This window comes from Camelus dromedarius, chromosome 8 (genome assembly GCF_036321535.1).
Source record: "Camelus dromedarius isolate mCamDro1 chromosome 8, mCamDro1.pat, whole genome shotgun sequence".
Lineage (NCBI taxonomy): Eukaryota > Metazoa > Chordata > Mammalia > Artiodactyla > Camelidae > Camelus > Camelus dromedarius.
In genome coordinates this window covers 30,483,749-30,499,775 of record NC_087443.1, presented here as the reverse complement: position 1 = coordinate 30,499,775, position 16,027 = coordinate 30,483,749, and the positions used below count along the sequence as shown (strand labels likewise).

Genomic DNA, 16,027 nt, shown 5'->3' with positions numbered 1-16,027 from the left:
TATTCACAATATACTTATGTTATGATGTGTAGATGATTTGTTTACTATCTTTAACTCAGTCAAAATATGAGCAGATACTTGCATAAAAGAGAAGTGTGGCTAATACCCTTTGCATTACTGAATGCTACATGTAAAATTAATTTTCCTTGTAAGGGATGTGAGAAAGTTTTTCGTTCCTCATTTCTGTTTCTTCTCTTCAATTTCTATGAAAATGTAGATTTGATCTTTTTATAATATAAGGAGAGTGGAACAACTGATGGGAAGCAGCATAGGTTTCTGGTAAGATCTGAAAGTGTCAGCTTATCAGCTCTCAGTCTCAAGTATTTATATAATTCTCTAACAATCAACAGCAGATTAAGTAGGAGGAAGGATGGTTGATCCTGATATTGACACTTTGAGTGTAGCTCTTACCCCTTGTAAGAACACTCTTGTTCACAGTGCTTCAGTGAAGCTCATCTTCGTTTTATTTCTTGAACAGCTGTTGATTCCTACATTGGGACCTTTGCATTTGGTGTTTCTTTTTTTCTTGAATATTTCTTCTCATGGTTCTTTTGGACTTATTTCAGTTCTCAGTTTAAATGACACTTCTCATAGCACTTAGCAATATCTGAAGTGACTTTGCTTTCTTGTTTATCTGTCTCCTCTAACTAGAATATAAGCTTCTTGAAGGCAGGAGTTCTGTCCTGTTGACTTCTATATCCAGCTCCTAGGAGTGGCTGGCACACTGTAGGACCTTAAATATTGTTTTATGAAGAAAGATTCTATTTAAATAGTATATGACAAAATCATTAGAAATGCTTTATTTTCTCATTCTGATTATAATTAAAAACATGGGCTGTAGCCCCCAGATAGTGGCATTTTACTGCTCCTTCTTGTGATGGATAAATTATAAGCCATCCTGTTCGGAGGTTTGCTGTTAGATCATTTTGTCAACTATTCCCATGTAATTACTTATTTCATTTACAGCCAAATAAACTTAGAACAGTAGGGCCTCCTTTTACCCACATCCAGCTTCAGTCTGTCTACAGTCTATAGTGTATCTCTTGGAAGTTTTTTGCGGTGCAGATCCTGCCTGCTTGGGCTTTTGCCTTAAGCACATGAGTGTAACAGAAGAAGTCTAAAAGAGAAGAGGGTAGATTCGGAGAGAGGAGGGAATTTTTAAAATGGATGAAATGAATTCCTAAGTGAAAGTGTGGTAGACTTGGAGTTGTGCAGCCCAGATCCTCCTTCAAGGAAGAATTGCAGCCTAGCTGTGGAGAAGAAAGTAATCAGAAAGCCTTTAGCTGTCAGCCCCTTCAAGGTCAGCTTCTGCTCAGAGAGCCTCCTCACCTGAGGTCCCATTCTTCCCAGAGCAGCTCTCATCCTGAAACTGAGCAAGGCAGAGGGATAAAGGCCCAGCCTTTTTGTTTATACCTGGGACGACTTTGACAAGCAGTGTACCTCCAGAAATCCCTGCGCAGTTGCCTGAGGCCTTGTGAGGCCTGTATTGTAATTTGACTTCTGTCTCTATAATTCTGCTTCCTCTACATTCTTTCACAGGTGTTGATCCCTAAGAAACCTCTGGTACCCCATACCATCCCAGTGTCCGTTTTCAGAGAATCCTGGTCACAACAGGGAGGTGTAGGGGCTTCATGTTGTCCTTGAATCTTTCATACATTCCATGTTGTTTTTTTTTTTTTTTTTGGTGTGTGTGTAGATATGAATAATTCTGAGAGGGTCTACAGCTTTCACCCTATTCTTAAAGCTAGATTGAAAACTACAGGTCTTTCTTACCAAGGAATTAAGAAGGAAAGGCTTTTGATTTTTTAGTATGCAGGGTCAAACTAAATATTGTGAACCTTTGATTCTGGTTAACATCTAAACCAAAGCTCTTGATATGGGAGCATTCTCTAGTGACAAAGCAATTTAACAACCTGGCAGAGGCCTTTGGAGCTGGTTCTAATATGCTGCTGCAGTGGCTCTTGGAAGCTTGGAAAGAATGATGGCCCATATCAATTGAAGTATATCTATCCGAGCTGCATGGCAGACAGTGTAGCAAGGGATCAAAAGGCTTAGAGAAGTGAGCATGCTAGAATGGAGCTACTTCTTGAGACCAGAAAAACCCTCTGCTTGTCAATGATGCAGTAAGGAAGTATAATAGTGAGGGGAGCCCTAGCATCATAGAAAAGCCTTAAGAGTGGCTTTTTACTGTAGATGGGGACTGATAGTAGATGATACATTTACAAAATTGGACTCTAGGAACAAGGGAGATGATGGGATCCTGGAAGAGTAAAGCCTAGGGAGCAGCATTTTATTGTCAGGCAAGGAAGATATTTTAGTTTTCTGTTGCTGCCATACAGATTGCCACAAATTTAGCAGCTTAAAGCAACACCTATTTATTATTTCATAGTTCTGTAGGTCAAAAGTAGGTACGGTGTGTCTCACTCAACTGGTTCTCTGCTTCAGATTTCACAGGGCTGAAATAAAAATGTTGGCAGGAATTAGGGCACTAGGGATGAATGCTTCCATGCTCATTCAAGCTGTTGGCTGAATTCAGTACTAGGAGTTGTAGGACTGAGGTCTCGCTTGTTTGCTGTTGGCCACAGTCTTTTATCTGTTTAATTTCTGTTGTATCTAGTTATATGTGGGTGTGTTTTCTAAACTGATTTCTGTTGTACTTTGCTTTCTGTTTCATTGATTTTTGCTCTTATTCTTTTTCCTTTCTTTGGTTTTATTGTTACTTCTGTAATATCGTAATGTGAACACTTAGCTCATTCATTTATAGCCTTTTTTTCTTTTATAAGATTTGCAATTAAGGCTATACATTTTTCTCAGAACACCTTCTATGTGGTATCACGTAGATTTTGATAGTCTTTTATTTAGCATTCATTTCTAAGTATTTTAAACTTCCCTTAATGGTTTGTTTTTGACCCACTAGTTATTTGGGAATTGTTTTAAAATTTGAAATATGGGCTTTAAAGAAGTTATCTATTTGTTTTTTAATTTAATTCCATATTGTGGTTAGAGAAAACATTGCATGTGATATTTGCTCTTAGAAATCTTTGCAATTTGTCTTATGTCACAGTGATTACTTTCGTAATGTTTTGTGTATACTTGATAAGAATATACATTCTCTGATTGTTGGATGAAAAATTCCATATATTCCATATGTCATTATGTGATTCCCTCATATTGTTATTTCTTACATATATGTTTTTTATTTAAATGCTTGCAGTAATGGAAAGAGGTGTGTCGAAATGTGTTGTGATGTTAGATTTGCAATTTATTTTTCAGATTTACTTATTTTTGCTAAATATATGTTTGCCATTTCATTAGGTGCATTTACTTTTAGAATTACTATTCTTTCTTGTAAACTGAATTTTTAAAAAACCATTATGTAGTGACCCTGTCTATTCTGATTGATATCTTTTATTTTAAAGTTTATCTGATAATGATTACAGTTAAACTTATTTCCTTTTATTAACATATGACCAGCATATCCTATTCCTCCTTTTACATTAGAACATTAGGCATCCTTTTGCTTTTAATGTATTTTCTTTTTTTTTGATGTATCTCTTACAACAGCCATTAGTTGGTTTTCTTCCTTTATCTAATCTTGAAATCTTTCTCCTTTAGCGTAAGTGTGACTTTCCAAATTTGTATGTATTACTTCCCTTTTTTCTCCTTTTTAAAAAAAATTGGATGCCTTTTACTTGGAACCTCACCAACAGAGTTGTTTAATTTTTGATTTTTTCTCTTTTGCCAGCTTAATCACTAAGTAATGGTGTTTCAACCTACCTCTAATTTGTGTTTTTTTTTTAAATGAGTGAAGTTGACAACCTTATTTAAAAACCATTTGTTTCTCTTTCTCTGTGAAATGTTTGTTCATATATTCTATAGCAGAATTCCTTTTTTGGGGGAGTTGTTAATGTTTTTAATGATTGCTAGGAGTTTTTTATATGTTAGGAACCATAAGCCCTTTGTTTGGCTATATGTTACAAATATTTTTACAAGATTATAATTTAGATTTTTATTTTGCTAACTTCATTTTTTATGGTTATATAATTGACATTTTTTTTTTAAGACTTACCAGTTTTGTACTTTGAAATAATTGGTCCATTTATAATTATCTTCCTACACAAAATGGGATGTGGATCCTATTTTATTTTTTATAGCTGGTTATTTAGTTGTTTCATACTGTTTACTGTCTACTCCATTTCTTCCTCATTATTTTGAGATACCACTTTAACCATGTTACCATCATATCTAAATTTCCACGTTTATTTTGCTTTACTTTTGGGCTTTTCTTCTATGTTCCATTGGTATGGCTTTTGATTCATGCCAGTTTAGTTATTGAAGGTTAGTAGTCTTCTTTATTCTAGTCCGTCCTGTTAACTTTAGTTTTTTCAGAGTTTCTCATTTTATCCTTATTTAGTTTTGTTTTGTTTTATTTTGTTTTGTATTTTTTATCATGTTGTCCCATCTGCACTACCCATCCTGAAAAAAAAAAAAACAAACAAAAACCCTGAAACCGGTTGCCCTTGATATGGTTATTGTGTTAAAGTTAGAAATTAACTGAATGTAAATGACATCTCTGTGTCGAGTTTTCCTAAGCAAGAGCATGCGTTGTCCGTTTGTTGCTTCATGTCTTCTGTTAGTGCCCTCAGAAGTGTTTTAAATTTATTTTCTTACAGGTATTATACAATTCTAAAGTTTATCTTTTTTATTCATTCTGTCAATCAAGATCTTTTAAAATTGGCTTTGGTTTTTATAAATGGAAGTTACCGATTTTTATATGTATTAATTTTTTACCCATGTAACTTATCACATTCTCTTATTGATTGTATTTCTCTTAAATTTTTTGGAAAATTTTTTAGCTATGCAGTTTTTTTTTAGCTATGCAATAACATTTAAATATTTATACCTCCAGTTTCCTTCCTTTTGTTTAATGGTGTTGGCTAGTATTCCAATATGATGTGCAATGATAATGGTGGTAGTAGACTTTATTATTTCTAACTCAGCAAATTAGTAGTAAAGTTATGCATTTCATGGTACTCCTCGAACCTTCAAAAAGTATATTTTCACAGTCTTTTTTAATGAATTTCCCCTGGTGGATCCTCTTGCTACACTTTGTGCTTTTCTTACTACTGCATGGAAGCAACTTTTGACAGCTTACAGTCTACATTTATAGTTGTTCCATATCATCACTGATTACTCCATCTTCTCCTTATTAATTTGCTATGCCTACTGACTGTATTTATCTCCTGTTTTTTTCCTGAAAATAAGGTGCTGTTTTCATTATTTTGCATGATTTCCAGTAGCAGGAATAGAGTGTTCCGTGAACATTAGAATTTCTAGTCAGAAATTTCTAACAGACTTGGGACAATTTTGAATTAAACCACGACTCCATTTTTCTTATTTTCTCTGTAGGATTGAAATATTTAGAGTTTCTGAGGTTTGAGAGCTCTTATTCCTTTCTTGCAGTACTGGCTAGTCTAAAACCAGCAAGTATGAAGCACGCATTTTTGGTGCAAAGCTATTCTAAATCTCAGTAATGTGTTTTTTGCCAAAATTGCCTTTGTATTTTCAAGGCAATGCTCCATTATCTTCTAGCTTTCAGTGTTGCTGTAATGAAATCTGATGCCATTCTGATTCTTTATCCTTTGTTCCAAACTTTTGTGTGTTTTTTTCTGCAAAAAGCCTTTAGGCTCTTTGTCCAGATAATGTCTTTGTAAGTCTCTTTTCATCCACTTTGCTGGGCACATTGGTAGTGGATTCTTTTGATACGGATCATGTCCTGGAGTTCTAAGAAATTTTCTTGAATTATTTATATGATTTCTTCATATTTTCTCTATTCTCTTTTTGGGTAGGGACTCCAGTTATTTGGATATTGGACATCTTAGACTGGTCCTCTAAATTATCTTTTCTAATTTTATTCCATGTTTTAAGAAATTCTGATTTTTACTGTCATTTTTAATTTCAAAGAGTTCTTATTTATTCTGATACTTTTTTTAAAGTAGCATCTATTCTTGTCTCATGGATGCAGTATCTTCTCTCATCTGAGGATTTTAATGATAAGATATTCTTTTTCTCAAGCTTTTTAAAAAATATATGTCTCTTTCCTACAAGTTGTCATTTAAATTTTCTATTTATTTTGGCTTATGTCTTTCACAGTGGAGTTTCAAATATCTGGTGATATTTACCTCTTTGCTTATTTTTAAGACTGGGAAATTAAAAGACAGTGATTGTGCATGGATAGGAGTTGTCAGCTGTTTGTGTCACTGTTAAAAGATCTGGCTGTGCTGTTTTGTAACAATTTCATGTTGATAGCATTAGATCATTTCTTAGACTAGGTTGATTATAGGAAGGTTCCTTTTCCAACTTCCTGTCTTCTGGAGCCAAGAAGAAGAAAATTGGAGGTCCCAAAGTATACTATATTAACTTTTGGTTAATCCTCTTGTTTTCAATATATTTTTCCAGCCCTCTTTTTATCCTTTTTCGAAAATGGACCTCTAGTCTTCTGCCTCACTGAGAAAGAGGGCCATTTTCCCTGATGTGCAGAGTAAAGGATGGTTTCTTAAGCCAACTTTTATGCCCTACTTTCCCTCCCATTCCTAGACATTCCCAGTGCCACCTAGTGTGGTGCCTTTAGGGGTATGGCAGTGCAAATTTGGCTGCTCCCAATTTCCTTCTGTCTTTCTCCACTGCTGTTTAGAATTCAACTTTTTTGGTTTGTAGAGTTAATCACTACTCCTCATTCTGTTTTCTAGTATTCAAATTTTTGTCACCATTGTTTCCATTTCTGTTATTTTTGTCCTTGAGAATAGTTTTAGTGGGGTTCAGGAGGAATCAGAAGTTCTTGCAAGTAGTGAATTCCTTGGTTTTTTCCTAAAAGTCTGACATATCTTGAATTAATACTTTTATCTTTTGTCTTTATTAATTTAGATAGAAAATTATTGCATTGTATTGTTTTCTAGTGAGATATTCTATTTTCAGAATTGAGATATTAAGGGTAACAAAAAGGATTTTCCACACTGTTACATAAAATGTTCATTTGAAACATGTAAAGGAAATAATGACTATTATGTGCAGTGTATGAAAATAGCATTAATTTGATGCTTTATCTTTTTATACAGTTGATTTGATATTTTAGTTTTTATCACTCATCAGATGCCCATGTGCTTTATGGGAAGCTGGATTCTTTACTTTTGGGGGCTGAATCTGGATTAACCTAATCCAGTCATCCTTATTTCATTCCTTTTGCCATTGATTGATTTAGTGAAGCGTGGCCAATGACACTTGGAGAAATTTGTTGGGAAAGGTTTTCTTTCCTTTTTTTTTTTTTTCCAAGACATAAAGAATGGGCAGTCTCTCTCCTTATCTTTGAACAATAGGTAAGGTGATAAGGTGATACTTGGAACTACTACAGCAACTCTGGGCCATTAAAGGACAAAAAAGTTATCACTCTAGGGATGACACAGGGAAAACATACGAAGAACCTAGGCCAGTTATGATGCTGAGTAATAAATTAACTAATCCTGGAACTCCTCTAGCTCTGGTGCTGTTTATGTAAAATAGTAATTCCTCTGATTGTCTTACAATAATACAAATAACCATTACTTGTAGCCAGGTTAAAAAAAGAATCCTAAGTAAATAAACATTCTCAAGTTCTAATTACATAAACATTAAAGCTTAAAACTACAGGTTTCTGAGAAGTTAGTGGTTATTATTTTTCCACTAAAATAAGCTGAATTGGAAATTTATATCTTTTTCTTTCATTATTACTGTCTTTGGCCATAATTTGTGTGGCTCTGACATTTTAGTTATTTGGTAAAACTGGTAATTTTATTCTTTTATTTTGGTATGATTCAGGTTGACCTGACATTTTACTAAATCTGGCTCCTAGGACTGATTGAAAAAATATCTTATTTGTTGAAATATGTGCATTTTCTTCATGAAACTGGTTTTCTTTTTTATTTGTAAATTGTCTTTCCAAAGCTTTGGAATCATATGTTTTTGATACTGGCATTACATTTTTAATTAATATTTTAGATGCAAAAGGTGGCAGTTTAAAAGATTGTTTTGTTAGTGACTTATCCTTAAAAGCAAGTGGCATTTGGTTTTATTTTACAATAGAATTTAATCTTACATGTTTTTTGTTAAAGTAATGTTACCAAAACTCTTACTGAACTATTTGTGGTGAGCTTTTTAAGGATGTTTAAGATTTCACATGCAGTTTAACTGATCACAGATGAAGTTGTAAATTAATACCTCATGAATGTATTTGACTGCAGGGCATTGTTTGTGACTCAAAACTGCTTTGTTCCTGTAAACTGTGAAAGAGGTTTAAACATATGGATTAAAATTGCATGGTGATACCGATGTACTTATGAAAAGACACTGTAGTTGGATTATTTAAAAAGTACTAAAATATTATGAATAGCCATAAATTGTAATAATTCCCTTAAGCTTTTAAGGGTTGTACGATTTAGTTTTATTCTTTTGTTGGATTTAAACACCTTTATAAGAAATTGTTTTGTTGCTTTTAAAGCTGTGCATAGTAATAAGGATAACCATTGATATAGTATGGTGATGAGAACAGCTAGTTTCCCAGAAAACATGTATTTTTCCAGAAATGTTCGCAGTTGTATCAAATACATACATGAAGTGTTTTCTTGTTTTCATTTAAGTCATTGTTTTACCAAAACATGTAGAATGAGTAATTATTCATTGTTACCTTATAATATAAGATTATTAAGTGTGTTTTCAGTGTAAAATCAGATTTACTTGCTGTTATTTTTGTTTTACACTATATGAAAGTCACCTGATGTAGAATGTACTCTTCTGGTTATGACAAACTGTGATGTATCTACCTTCAGTGCCAGAAAATTGTCAGGGACTTGTTCTGGAAGACAGTGGTAAGTTAGAGGAAGCAGAAACAAGCTTATAATTAATTTCTTTAGTCGCTAAGGCAAATGCTAGATCATAGCATGGAAAGGTTGTTGGGAAGCTTTTGGAGTTCTGATCTGTGTCACCCTTTTAGGCCTCTTCATTATTTGAAAACTTTGGTACCTGTTTTACAAATATTCTGTTTTCTGTTATCTTCATAGTTCTTATATGATGACATTTCCAGCACCAATCATCACTCTTCCTTAAACTCCTCTATTATAGCTACCTGTATCTTCATTCCACTTGAACAACCCTCTTTCACATTTTGAACCTAGTCGTTGCCGAGAACTGCTTTAAAAAGTCTGTATCCACATCCTGTTTCTTGCCTTCTCATTTTCACCTTACTCTCTTTATCCAGCCTGAGTGGCATGGTGCGTTATTTCAACTACATATTACCATTACCTTCAGTTCTCTCTCCCTTTTGACCCTGCCAGTTTCTAAACCTGGGTAATTTTAATTGTGTGCCTTGCTTTTTGACTTTTTAATCACAATTAACTTATTTTATCATACAAGGCATTTTTAGCCATTTTGGATCCTGCTTCTTAAACCTTCATAAGCAGATTGTTCACCAGCTCTCAATAACTGTCTGAAATGACTCAAATCTTACCTCTCTTTGCTCCTTTCATGTTCATTGTCCATATCATCTCTTGCATTAAGAACTGTAGCCCTCTCTTCTCTGGTTTTATGTCTCCAGTGGTTCTCCCTTTCCACTTTTTCTATCCCAGCAGTACATGAGGGATTGGATCCTCATGGAGCTCCCTCTCCCCTCTAAATTAAGAGTCTCCCTTCAGTAGTAATTCTCAATTGAGGTGCCGAATCCTTTGGGTCTCTGTGTGGTGTACGTATGGTTTTTAAAATACCCTAAAAGTGATTTTTTTTCTGTCTGAGGTTCTAAAGGTTCTGTTGTAGGACTTCTTCAATTCCATCTGTAGTGCTATAGGTGTCATCTTTCTGAAACCTGGATTTATTCATTTTAAATATATAGCAACTTAGTTTTTGCCAAGGGCTGGATTAGCTGCTGGATAAGGAGGATGCATGTTTGCCTTTGAGAATAATATTAATGTTACTGTACATCTGTCATTTAGCAGAACTTAATTATTAAGTGCTAAATATTTCCTGCACTAGTCCTTATAATAGTCCTTTAGTGTAGATAATGTTAGTCACTGTACAGATGAGTAAACTTGAGTCTCAGAATTCTTGAGTTGTCACATAGCTAGTAATTTAATAAAAAAGTGGTAATTGTTTGGATAAACACTTGAAAAGGCACTTCTGGAGAGTATCAAGTATCTAGTTCAGGATTAGAACTTCACAAAGTTAAGGTTGACTTAACTTAGAAGATAATGTCTTAAGCTCAGTCTTTAAACACAAGTATGAACTTAGGCACTGAAAGTGATAGGCCAGAAGTTATGTGTATAGCATGGTTATATTGTGAACAGTCTTTGCAAAAGACGTGCAGAGACATGAGAAAGCATTTTATGGGAACAGCTCAATGTGACTGAAGCATAATGTGTGAATTGGGGAACTCAGAGTGAGTTTAGTAGATATAAAGACATTAAACTACGTTCATATTATGTATATACCCTCTAGAAATTTAGATTTGCTATTTAATATGTGATGGGAATGATTTTAAATAGGAGAGTGAATTGATTAAAAAGTGTGGAGAACGGGTTAGAGGAAGGCCTTTCTGCAGTCATAAAGACACGTTAGACTAAAGAAATATCCCAAAAAAGAAAAAAGGAGGCCCTGAATAAGTTGGAATCAGATTGAAGGGGAAAGAGGTGGAACTAAAGGTTATTTGTGAGCTGGAATCAACAGACTTATTGATGTAAAAAAGTCAGTGAGAGGAATGACTTCTCAGGGTATATTCATTGTGGGAGAGTGGTTGTGTCAACCTGAGGTAAAGATATTAATAATATATAGTACACAAAGTAGGACATACTTAAGGCCCTAATAGGATCTAAATAAATATTTATGTAAGCTGCTTCCTAAATTGTCTCCCAGTTTTTTTTTTTTTTTAACTGAAGTGTGTTTAAACACCTGGACAGCTGTGGGCACTGAGACCTTTTCATTTTTCCAGCCTTAACTAGATACCAAGGGCCCAATTATATTCCTGTTCCTGGGAGGAAGCACAAAGGAAGTTCTGGGACTTGCCTATCTAGTTGAACTTCTTGAGTTTAAACAGCTTATGAACTTCCAGTTTTCATTTTCTCCAGCACTGGAAACAAACTTTTACTAGAGATCAGGTAAATTGTACTGTGGTTTAAAAAAAAAAAAGAAGAAAAAAACCATAATATACAGAAGTAAACTTTTTAAAGATATTTTATTAACAAGTTTATTAATAAAAGAGTTGTCTAAATTTATACTACCACCATTCTTTTATTAGCTTGTACTGACCCTGCATTTTTGCAAACATTAAATACTTTCTTTTTTTAAATTGAAGTATAGTCAGTTTACAATGTTGTATCAATTTCTGGTGTACAGCAAATTGCTTCAGTCATACATGAATATACATATGTTCAAAAAGTAAACTTTTAAAACCTCGCTAAAGAGGCATTTGCCTGAAAGTCTCACTGTTTTTTGTCAAAATTTATAAACTATTAAAACTAAAGTGAAGATGATCTCTTTACATACCTCTGAGTGGAACCTTGATAACTAATAGTGTGGCAAATAGGGTCTAAAATGGGTTAGCAGTGTTATTTTACTTCTTTTTCTTTATATCTATGGAAATTAATTGGCCTTAAGTTATTTAAGAGATTATCTGAAAAGCAAGTAATGTTTTATAAGTCTGTATTGCAACAGATTGAGGGAGGGTGAGTACTTTGAAAATTATGTTAATAGGTAGGAAATGAAAATATAAATGAAGTAGTTTATGCTTCATTGTTTAATTGACCTGGATTAAACTTTATTGCAACTCAAACATCACACACACACACACACACACACACACACACACACACACACACACACACACACACACACACACACACACACCCCAAATACAACCAAATACACATTCACCGAAGTCTCATGGCTTCTTCTGTGAACTGCACATCACTTTTTTATGACACTCTGCTTTACACATAGTAGGTGTTTGGTAAATATTTGCTGAATTGAACTAGACATTTTGCTTCTCAAAGCGTTGGGAAGATTAAGCCTAAGCAAAGATGTCAGTTGAACTATGATGAAGATTAAAATTACTTAAAATGTATTCTTATTTAAAAAGGAATGTTTCTTTTTCATTGTTGAGAATTTGGAAAATACATAAAAATACAACAAAAAAATACAAAGATCATCAGCAATTCCACCATGAATAGAGTATATTGAATCACTGTGTTGTGTACCAGGAACTAACATAGTGTTGTAGGTCAATTGTACTTCAAAAAACACACTTATAGAGAAAGAAATCAGATTTGCTGGAGGAAAGGGGGCTTGGGGGAGGGGGAATTAGATGAAGGTAATCAAAATGTATAAGCTTCCAGTTGTAAAATAAATAAGTACTAGAGATAATGTACAACATGGTTAATATAATTAACACTGTTCTGTCATACGTGAAAGTTAAGAGAATAAATCCTGAGTCTCATCATTTAAATTTTTTCTTTTTATTTTATATTTATACAAGATGATGGATATTCACTAAACTTATTGTGGTAATCATTTTGTAATATAGGTAAGTCAAATCATTCTGTACACCTTAAACGTGTACAGTATGACAATTATATCCCAATAAAACTGGAAATAAAAATGGTACTAGTATATAAACAACAAGTTTATACTGTACAGCACAGGGAACCATATTCAATATCCTGTAGCAACTTATGAAGAAGAATGTGAGAACGAATGTATATATGTGCCTATGTGACTGAAGTATTGTGCTGTACACCAGAAATTGACACAACATTGTAAACTGACTGTACTTCAGTAAAAATATATTTTTTAAAAAGATAACTACATTTTTCAAAAGAAATGAGTACTTCAGGAAAGTTGCTATCAGTTTGCTTTCTCACAGTGGTGCTTCTCAAAAAAGTGGCCCTGAAGTTGTCTCCTGTAGTGAATCTTATTTTGATGATTTTTTAAATCTCTACCTTTCCTCTAAAATAAAATTCTCCTTTGCGGAAAAAGGAGAGAAGATGGAATGTATGTATGTCATCATACAACTGAAAATTGATGCATTTCTGTGATGTATGGACAATTAGTAGTTTCCTCTTTCTTAAAATAATACTTTTATACTCTATTAGGATTCTTGGCTTACATGTGGCAGGAAGCTGAACTAGCACTAGCTTATCTAAAAAGGAAACTTAGCAACTTAGTCACTAAAACTGCACACATGAAAGTATGGGTACACACATTAGGCATAAGGGTTGACTAAATTTAAGGACTCAAAAGCTGTCAGATTTTTCTTTCTTCAGTTCTTTCCTTTGTCTCTGAGAGTTACGTACAGTTTGTCAGACTTCTTCCTCTCTTTTTTTACTTTGACTTTGTGTATGTATTATGGTCCTCTGCTAGCTTTTCCTTCTTGTTTATTTGAAAAGCTATCAGTACTGTTGATTAATTAGTAATTTCAGATATTGTTTTTACATTTTTATTTTATATGCAAGATAAATATCCAGAAAAAATAATTTGGTTTAATATTTTTGTAAGATTTACAATGTATTTCATTATTTTTCCTCAAAAGAGTAATTTCAAATGAAATAACCATGACTGGAGTTTCATTTATTTAATGGCTGAAAAAGCCTTCAATTTACGCCAGGGACCAGCTGATAAATTTCAGTATTTGTGATGCCAGTATTTATATTCTGAGGTGTTAAAATGCTTTTATGAAAGAGGTAAGTGGTTTACCTAAAGAATGAGAAAAAATTAACTTCATTTTTATAATTTACAGCTTTCTCCATTTTTGCTGAATGCTTTAAACATTTGTTTTTACATTGTTCCAGGTTTTTCTTCTTGCTAATCAACTAATGTGCTAAATGTGTTTTGTTAAGGTGACCCTTTGAGATGGCTCATATAGACTAAGGAGAGGCACTGAATTTTCTAATGTTGTGGAAGAGGTTATATTTAGCTGTTGGTATTTCAAGTTGGAACACTTCATTCTACTGTGCCTTTAGTTAATGAGTCATCTGGAGAAAATGGGCGGCCTCTTGCTTTTAGGAAGAGTCTGTAGCAAATAATAATAATAAGTTAAACGCTGTGGGAGATTTTCTGCCAAATAACAAACTTAAAATGGAAAATGTTTTGTAATACATTTTATTGCCCATATGTAAAATATATGCTAAAGGATATAGAAGCATTTTGCTCATTATTATCTTCAGCTGATAAAAACAAACAAAAAAACCCCCCCAATGTCACATGTAACAAAAAGAAAGCATTTTTAAAACCAAAGTATTGTGTAGATTGTTATGAGTTACAGACAAGTGGGAAGCCAGCTTAACTGTAAAATTCTTTTATATAAAGTGGTCAAATCTTAGTGATAATTGTCAGTAATTGGGGAAAGTATTGTGATTTTTGAAGTACTGATTTTTAAAAGTGTTTTTATGTTATGTCTACTTAATTTTCCACCATAAAAAAAAATTTTAAAAATACATATAAAATTTACCATCTTAACCATTTTTTAGTGCACAGAGGTATTAAATACATTTGTAATGTTGTTCAGTCATTACCACCATCCATCTCATAACTCTTTTCATCTGGTAGAACTAAATCTCTATGCACATTAAACAATAGCTCCTCTTTTTCTCCTTTCCCCAATCCCTGGCAGCCACCATTCTACTTTCTGTCTCTTTGGTTTTGATTACTCTAAAATACCTCACAGAAATGGAATTACATGGTATATGTCATTTTGAGACTGGCTTATTTCACTCAGCATAGTATCCTGAAGATTCAGCCATGTTTGTGTTGTGTCAGTTTCCTTCCTTACTAATATTCCATTGAGCCTATATACCACATTTTGCTTATCCATTCATCTATTGATGGACATTTGAGTTGCTTCCATGTTCTAGCTATTGTAAATATTGCTGCTATGAACATGGATGTACCGATACCCTATTTGAGATCCTGATTTCAGTTGTGTTGGAATATATACCCAGAAGTAGAATTGTTGAATTATATTGTAATTCTTTTTTTAAGGTTTTGAGAAACCATTATGCTGTTTTCCACAGCAGCTGTACCATTTTTCATTCCCACCAACAGTGCAAAGGGTTCCAACTTTGTCGTATTCTTGTCAAACACTTGTTATTTTCTGCTTGTTTGATAGTAGCCATCCTAATGGGTGTGTCTCACAATTTTGATTTGCCTTTACCTAATGATTAGTGATGTTGAGCATCTTTTCTTGTGCTTATCGGCCATTTGTATAATATTTTTTTTAGAAATGTGTATTCAAGTCCTTTGTCCATTTTCGAAGCAGGCTGTTTGGGTTTTTTCTTGTTGCATTTTAGGGGTTCTCTATATATTTCAGGAACTTAATCCTTTATCAGATAATTTAAAAATATTTTCTTCCATTTTGTGTGTTGTCTTTTTACTCTGTTGATACTGTTTTTGATGTACAAAATTTTTAATTCTCATGAAGTTTTGTCTATTTTTGTAGTTGCTGTTGACTGTTCCTTTGGTGTCTTATCCAAGAAATCATTGCCAGATCCAATGTCATGAAACTTTTGCCCTGTGTTTTCTTCTAAGAGTTCATCATTGTAGCTCTTAAATTTAAGACTTTGATCCATTTTCAGTTAATTTTATGTATAATGTTAGATAAATGTCCAGCTTCATTCTGTTGCGAGTAGATATGCAGTTTTTGCAGCATCATTTGTTGAAAAAACTGTTCTTTCTTCATTAAATTGTCTTGGCACCTTTGTCAAAAATCATTTGACCATATATGCCAGGGTTTATTTCTGGGCTTTTTATTCTTTTCCGTTGGCCTTTATGCCAGTTCATACTATTTGATTATTGTAGCTTTGTAATATGTTTTGAAATCAGGAAATGTGTGTCCTCTATCTTTGTTATTTTCAAAATTATTTTTGTTACTTGGGGTCTCTTGAGGTTCCATATAGATTTCAAGATGTATTCTGTTTAATTTCTGGAAAAAAGGTCATTGGGATTTTGATAATGTGCTAAA

The 16,027-nt window shown here is 33.4% G+C and overlaps 1 protein-coding gene across 2 annotated transcripts in view; it reads left to right on the top strand.

Moving 5' to 3' along the window:
• Positions 1-16,027, top strand: part of ADK (adenosine kinase) — a 409,740-nt gene that overhangs the window by 101,260 nt on the left and 292,453 nt on the right. The gene's annotated exons all lie outside the window — the stretch shown is intronic.